The sequence below is a fragment of the Callorhinchus milii genome, unplaced genomic scaffold (genome assembly GCF_018977255.1).
Source record: "Callorhinchus milii isolate IMCB2004 unplaced genomic scaffold, IMCB_Cmil_1.0 Scaffold274, whole genome shotgun sequence".
Classification (NCBI taxonomy): Eukaryota; Metazoa; Chordata; class Chondrichthyes; order Chimaeriformes; family Callorhinchidae; genus Callorhinchus; species Callorhinchus milii.
In genome coordinates this window covers 65,237-73,077 of record NW_024705015.1, presented here as the reverse complement: position 1 = coordinate 73,077, position 7,841 = coordinate 65,237, and the positions used below count along the sequence as shown (strand labels likewise).

Sequence of the window (7,841 nt, the reverse complement as noted above, 5' to 3'; positions counted from 1 at the left end):
AAAGGGTGTGATATCGCACGTGTAACCGTTGTTGAATTGAACATATCATAGAATCATAGAGCACAGAAAGAGGCCATTCCGCCCATCGTGTCTGCGGCGGCTCTGAAAAGAGCCATCCAACTCAATCCCACTCTCCAAAGCCCTGTGATCCTGTCCTCCCCAAATACCCGTCTACTTCTCGCTTAAAAGTTGTTGTTGTATCTGCTTCCACTGCCCTTTCAGGTAATGCATTCCAGATCCCAACAACTCGCCGGGTGAACACAATTTTCCTTAGCTCCGCTCTGTTTCTTTTACTGACTATATTAAATGGTGTCCTCGGGATACTGACCCACATCAGTGCAAACAGTGTTTCCCGATTCAACCTTTCAAATCATCTCATGATCTTGAAAACCACTATTAAATCCCCCTTAATCTTCTCGGCTCAAGGGAGAATATAGATATCAGTCAGTACAGTTTAAAGTTACTGGGAATAAAGGAAGTGAAAGTAATTGTGTATTGCTAATCTTCTTCGACAATGAGTGCAGGTGGAGAACTGAGCACAAAGGTACCGAATCAGTCTTCGGTGTTTGTCAACTCATGTATTATTGGAAGCGAATATACAACATCATGATTCTGATTTAGGAAGAAAAGTCAACGAATATGTCAGCGTAATCTGTAATGGGCATTTTTATACTTAAGTTAGATAACGTTACATTAGTGGGGTTACAGGCTATAGTCGAGGATCATCTTGGCTTGTAAATCTGGAGCTCCCTTCCTCACTCCCTTCGCATCGTCCCCTCTCTTCCTATTTTGAGGTCTCGGCTGAAGATCTTTCTTTTCCACCGCGACTTTGTTCAACTTCTGCCCCCTCCCATTGGTTCGGCCACGGTTTCCGTTACTGTGAAGCGAGCTGAGACGCCATGTGGCGTGGAGCACGCATTGTACATCCAAATTATTGTTGTTGATTGACATGATTGTTTGCAATACAGTACAGAACGTATTGTAGTTTGAGACTCTTTGTTTACTGTTATGTTTTTTCCGCCTGTACCACCCGTGAGACCGTTAAACAGAGGTCCCGAGTGTCTGATCATATGGACAATGCAGATCCTGTGGCACCAATCGACAACATGATGGAGATTATCCTCGTATCCTGGCCAACAATCCCCAAAATAAAATTGGTCACTCATTCTATGGCTCTCTGTTGGGACACTCTTGAGTTAATATGCGAGGTGTCTGGAACGTATTTGGAGAGAGCGCGCGGTGGAGTGGTTGAAGGCAAATCCAATGATGGCATTAGTGTGTGGGAGGTTTGGTTGGGTTCTGCTCTTGCTAACCATCCCTGTCAAGCCCTTTTGACGCCGGATGAAAAGCGGATATTACTAACCGTAAAACCACAAAAATATACAACTAGTGTTAACTAGTAATTGGTACTTATTACGTTTTGTACTTACAGGTAAACAGAACAGTCGAATAATGGAAAGGTGAGGATATTTCTCCACTCTTCCATGCTCACTTCCCATCCTGCCTGTGCAGGTGCTGCCATCCCCAATGGAGATCGTTACAGTATTTAAATTCCTGTTCTCACCCCAGCGTTGCTATGCTGCTTCTCGAACCCCACTGACCATTTCCAATTTAATCCCATTCCATGCTCTCTCCCCATATTGTCTGCACTGGTGCTCACTCCCACCCTCATCGGCAAGACTTGGAGGGCAGACAGATACCGTGGGCAAGTATACCTCCCACTCAGCTTCTGTTTCCTTGCAAGAAGTATCCCTAACGGGTTGATTGGTTCAATCACGACTGGCAGACATAGCTTGCCAGAGAGAGCACCAAATAGCAAGCTTTGTGATTTTAAGTATTGAGACCCCAGCCTTTACCCCAATGCACACGTTGAGGTCGACAAACATTTACTCTCGCCATCCTGACTCTTGGGCTCATTGCGATCAGGTTGGCAGAGCTACTGCATGAACATCAGAAACACAGCAATTTCCAAGGGTCGGAGGCATGACTGGAACTCAACGTCTGGTGTGGATACCTGTTACCGTGGTGATAGTTTTCAGCACAAATCTATCCGTGCCCCAAACACGCCCCCCGCTACACCCACACACACAATTTTGTTTTGTCATCGGGCTCTGTATATCACAGAAACCATTTACCAAAATTTACTCTCTCCAAGTCAGGGATCTGCCATTTTACCAGCTTTTGAAATCACCGTCTGGCAAACTTTCTGCTGCTTTTTCCAACTGTAGCACCAGAGACAGCGACAGGACAGAAAGCGGCGATTCGACCCCACATGACTGTGATGATGCTCCTTCAAGAGTATTTCTGTCAGTGCCATTTCGCGGTACTTTCCGCCAGATGAGAGACAATATTTGGTGTTTAGCTCCGTTTCAAGCATAGTTCTGAGCTCTCTAAATATCATCAGTAGAACAGCAGTAATTAATCGCCCTCTGCTCTTTTTTTCCTTAGGAATGTACCCATGGGAGGCGGCCCACAAAACAGCAGCGTCACATGTAAGCAATTGGTTTCCTGGCTTTGAGTCCAGAGTGAAAGGAGCTGGTCAGAAACAGTCCTTGTCAGCCCTGTTCCCGTACACCTCAGAAACGAATCACTTGCACCTGAGCGTCTCGCATACCAGAGGCTGCCTGAAGCTGTCTCTCGCCATTTCTTTCAGTCTATGTTTCTGATTGTCTCCACTCACGTTCTCTTATTCTGTCTGTGTGACTTACTGTGCGTCGACCTGTGTTTCTGCCACTCTCCTATCTTGATCTACCTGTGTGTCTTTCTGTGTGCTTTTCGTTGTGTTTGTCTGTCGGCATAAAAATCTGTGTGTCTGACTTGCAATCGCTTCTCTCAAATTGAGCCGCTTGAAGTTTTCTCTCCTTTAGATGAGACGATAAATCGAGGTCCCTTCTGAATGTTCATGTGGACATTAAAGGTCCAGCGTCGTTATTCAAAAACGTGAATTTGGCTTTCCCGCTCAACAATCTCCCTCTGGCCAACAGTCCGCCACCAAAAATCGTTCACACACTGTGTGCGTGTTTGTGCGTGTGTGTATCTTTCTGTGGATGCTGGACACGAACGGCTTCTGTGTTTCATTCGCAAAATACACAATTGATGCTCTGCACCGTCAATGTTATGACAGCTTTCGGACTTTTTGAAGTAGAGATAAGGATTTAATTCCAGTGAAATGATTAATAATGTATTACTCTTTGCTAAATAATCATTGTCATGGTCATTCATAATTATTCATTGTAATCACTGATATCTTTAATAATAATACCAAACAGCAGTGAGATGGTAAAATCCCGTTTCCGTTTGTTCCAGATGCAACTGTGAGAATTGTTCCACGCTCGATGCCTCCAGCGGTGAGTAGTGTCGGTACCATTATCCCTCTGTCAGCCCAACTCAGGTCCTCTGCAGCTCAGCTCATGCCTAGTTTCAGCCTAATTCAGACCATGTGTCACTTTCGCTCAGGATTTAAGCCAATCTGGCTCAACCCAGCTCAGGCTCTGTGTCACTCTGGCTGGCCGGTAGCACTTTTCGCCTGACCTAGAAATTCATGGGCCAAACCCTAAAGTCGGGAATTTAGCAATACTGAGAAAAAGAAGGGAGAATCTCCTCATTTCCTGGTCGAAAAAAAATGTTAGCTCATTTCGTAAAAGTAATAATAATCCATGCATTTGTTATAAATAATTTACATGAAGAGGATGTCTCAAAGAGCTTAGCATGATTTGCTGCACAGAGCAGTGACTGTGTGTTTGTAGGACGTTTCTGTGCAACATTTGGTTACTGCGTTTTGTTTCGGTTATGAAGTTCGTCCAATTGATAATAAATGTTGTGTACCTATTTGAGCTGTTCTGTCAACGTGAAACGCGTGTGTGTGATTGTGTGTATGTCGGGCTGTCTGTCTATGTGGTTGCGTCAGTCTGTGCGTGTGCCTTTGTTTCTCTGTTTGCCTGTGCTTGTGTGTGTGTGTACTTGTGTGATTGTGTGAATGTGTGTGTGTGTTTCTGCGTATGTGTGTGTGTGTTTAAATTTTGCACTCAAACAGCGCCATTCACCTCAGAAATAATTCCTAAATGCATGGTTTTATCATCACTATTACTTACGAGGGGATTTGTCAGCGTTCGGTTCCCCTTTGCCGGAATGTTCACATCCGTAGGATACTTGGGGCTGTAGGTGGGGTGCACACCCAGGAAGATTCACATTCCGGAGCTGTGAATCGGGGTGTTCTGGGTGGTGGGTTTGTGGTGAGGGGGATTTCCATCTGATCTTCAGCAGACGTGCTAATTTTTGCCTGTTTTCAGGACGCTGAAATCATCTACGCCAATTTAGCAATAGGAAAGAGAAATGAGGAAGGCCGTGAAGCCGATGAGGAAGATGGTGCTGTCTACGCCACAGTCAGAGTTTAGTGCGGTGGCCAATGGCCATTATTTGCTTTCTGTCCTGGCTCTATCAACCCACCATCACCTATATTCGATTCCAGCTTTAGTCTGACATGAACGGGGCTCTCACATCACGTGTCATCCTAACCCGGAAGGAGACTGAGTTAGACACTACGGAAGAGGGAGCGAGGGAGAAACGGTTTATGACTGAGAGACTTCCTGAGAGACTTCATGAGAGACGGAGAAAGAATGATAGACTTCCTGAGAGACTTCGTGAGAGACAAATTTAAAGAGAGACTGAATGAGAGTTAGAGAGACTGAATTTGTGAGACGTAGAGAGAGATTGAGAGAGGGACTGAGAATGGGAGAGAAAATAAGTGAGCCTGAGAGAGAGTTTGTGATTGAATGCGATTGAGTGATTAAATGACACTGAGTGAGAGACGGAGTAAGAAAGAGAGAGAGAGAGACTGGCTGCAAGAAAGACGGAGTGAGAGAGAAACTGATTGAGTAAGATTGAGTGAAACACTGAGTCAGAAACAGTGAGACAGAGGGAAATAATAGAATGAGATCCTGTGTGTGAGAGGGTGAGAGATTGAATGAGAGAGCGTCAGGGAATGAGAGAGAGAGAGAAGAATCAAGATTGGGTGAAGGTGAACGCTGGAATCAGAAATGTTATTGCGTAATTCAGAGAATAATTTAGAAGGGAGAGCACGGATAGAGTGAAGCAGAGAGCATATGAGAGGGCAGAAACAGAGTGCGTATGCGAAAGAGGGGTGAGGGATGGTGAAAGAGTAATTGAGAGTGAGGGGATGAAAGTGATTGTGAGAGGAGCAGAATGATACTGTGTGATTGAGAATTAAAGAAGGTGGTGATGGGAGAGAAGAAGAGAGTGATTGAGAGTGAGAGTGTCACAGGGAGAGATACTGGCTGTTCGCATAAGGCGAGAAATAGGGGTAGGAGACAGAGATTGAAACGGGGAGAGTGAGATCGTGATTGAGAGATAGATTGTGGTGGAGAGTGTGAGAGAGAGGGAGATAGTGAGGGAAAGAAAGAGATAGGAAGAGAGCAGAGAATATGAGAGTTGAGAGAGAGTATGTTTGGGTGAGGGTGGGGCGAATTGAGTGAGTGAAAGAGTGTAACAATGAGAGGGAGAAAGAGTGGAAAAGTGTATGAAAGGACAGCGAGAGACAGCAAGATGTGGAAAGAGTTTGAATGTACAGAGAGAGTGTGCACATCCAATCGATTCATACATCAAAGCCATTACATTGATCCGATCAACTCATTGCAGTAAAATTTGTTAACCCTTAGTAAGCATTAATTTGATATGATGAAATGTAACAGTTTGATTTTGCGTAAGCTTTCTAATCTTTTATTAAATTTTATCACTAAAAAGGAAATGTTTATCAGTTCATATTTCACCGCAGGGTCACAAATGAAATAACCATCACCATTGGCGAAAATCAGCCTAAAAACAGCTCTCATCCAGAACGTGCGAAGTCACACAGACTATCATCATATAAAGCAAAGTTACAGAGAGAACACAGGCTTTGTGTAGCTCTTCACCAAACCTACAGTGTGCTCAGTCACAGCTGTTCAGAATTAGTCACCAAGGTGCTAGTGCTGATCTGGTTACCATGGGTTTAGTGCTGATCTGGTCATTATGGTGTTTGTGTTGATGTCGTCACCATGTTGTCAGTGTTGAGCTGCTCACCATGGTACTAGAGCTGAGCCGGTCACCATGGTGTTACTGCTGGGCTGATCACCATGGTGTTTGTACTGAACTGGACACCATGGTTTTAGTGCTGATCTGGTCAATATGTTGTTACTGCTGAGCTGGTCACTATTTAGTTAGTCCTGAGCTGGTCACCATGGTCTTAGTGCTAAGCTGGTCACCATGGTTTTAGTGCTGAGCTTGTCACCATGTTGTTAGTGCTGAGCTGGGCACCATTTTATTAGAGCTGAGCAGTTCACCTGAAGATGGGGTGGAGATGGTTATGGATGATGATATTGAGAGGAAATAAGAATATACAACAATAAATTACACGTGTAGCGCTCTTCACGTCAAGAGAAAACAGCAAGATCAAATTGTGTGTATATATGGCACCCTGAAAGCCGGACAGCGTCTCAAGAGCGGTTCATAGTAAATGATCCCGGGGCCGAGCCAGGGAGAGTGGGAAATGTGACCAAAGGCGCGGTCGGAAAGAAAGGTCTTCAGCAGACATCGGGTTATAGAAAGAGATGGCGCGAGGCGAAGAGAGTGAGGAAGGTAGATCCACAGTGTAGTGGTTTAGTGGCTGAAGGATAGGCCGCCGATGGTGGAGTGTAGGACTCGGAGGATACTGAGCAGGCCAGACGCGGAGGAACGGAGGCAACGTGCACTGTTGTGGAGTCCTGCAGCTCAGTGGTTAGAGAACGCGCTTTGCAAGTGAGAGACCTGAGTTCAATTCCAGGCAGGGCGAAACCTTGGGCAAGTTTACTTACTCCACACGCCTAATAATAATCCCTCCAAAAACAATAATTAAATTGGTCATTTTCAATCTACGACTGTTTGTGGGACATTGCTGTGCGCAATTGGCTGCCGCGTTGGCACAAAAATATACAGTCAATTCACTTTACAGTGTGTTTTGTGAAGCGCTTTGGGACGTCCTCCCGACGTGAAAAGCGCTATATCAAATGCAAGGATTATTATTATTATTATTATTATTTAGAAGAGAGAGGAGGTCAGAGAGGTCAGGGGGTGCAGAGGAGTGGAGGGATTTGAAGACAAGGTGAGGACCTTGATGTCGGTCTTCTCTGAGGTAGGCAACCAGTGCAGTCTGGCCAGGACTCCTGTGAACCTGTATCGGAGTTTCGTGCGGGTGAGAATTCGGGCGGTAGCGTTTTGAATAATGTGGATTTTACGAATGGCAGTGGATTGGAGGCCGGCAAGGTCGGCATTTGAATAGACCAGCCTAAAGGTGACAAACGCATAGGCCAGGGTTTCTCTGACTTTCGGAGAGAGGTATTGGCGGAGAAGGGCGATGCATCGGAGGTGCACGAAAGCGGTGATGGTGAGGGACAGGATGTGGAGGAGGAAGGATAATTGGGGTCGAATCAGACGCCTACCTTGCGGACTTGATCATTTTAGGGGGGACGTAGGGAAGGAGGAGGAGGTGAGAAGCTTGATATTTTAGACGATGACGAGAGCCAAAGGATATGACTTCCATCTTGTCAACCTTCAGGTGAAGGAAATTCGCGCTCTTCCAGCTTCTGAAGCCTGACAGGCAGCTGACAGCACATCAGGGGACTGGGGGTCGCAAAGTGATGTGGAAAAATAGAGTTGCGTGTCGTCTGCATACATGTGGAATTGTACCCCATGTCTGCAGATGACATCCCCAAGAGGGAGCGTATAGATCAGAAGGAGGAAGGGGCCAAGGATGAATCTTTGGGGCTCCCCGCAGGTGACCTTTTGAGAGCGGGAGGAGGAGCCATTTG

The 7,841-nt window shown here is 45.7% G+C and overlaps 1 long non-coding RNA gene across 2 annotated transcripts; it reads left to right on the top strand.

The window, feature by feature from the left end:
- The first annotated feature begins 451 nt into the window (after positions 1–451).
- On the top strand, positions 452–4,982 carry LOC103174148. Of its 2 annotated transcripts, XR_006086023.1 has the most exons (4): positions 452–1,460; positions 2,449–2,492; positions 3,307–3,347; positions 4,290–4,982. It is a non-coding gene; the product is annotated as an uncharacterized LOC103174148 (long non-coding RNA). The 2 variants fall into 2 exon arrangements; XR_006086022.1 differs by having other exon boundaries at positions 939–2,492.
- The last annotated feature ends 2,859 nt before the right edge of the window (positions 4,983–7,841 follow it).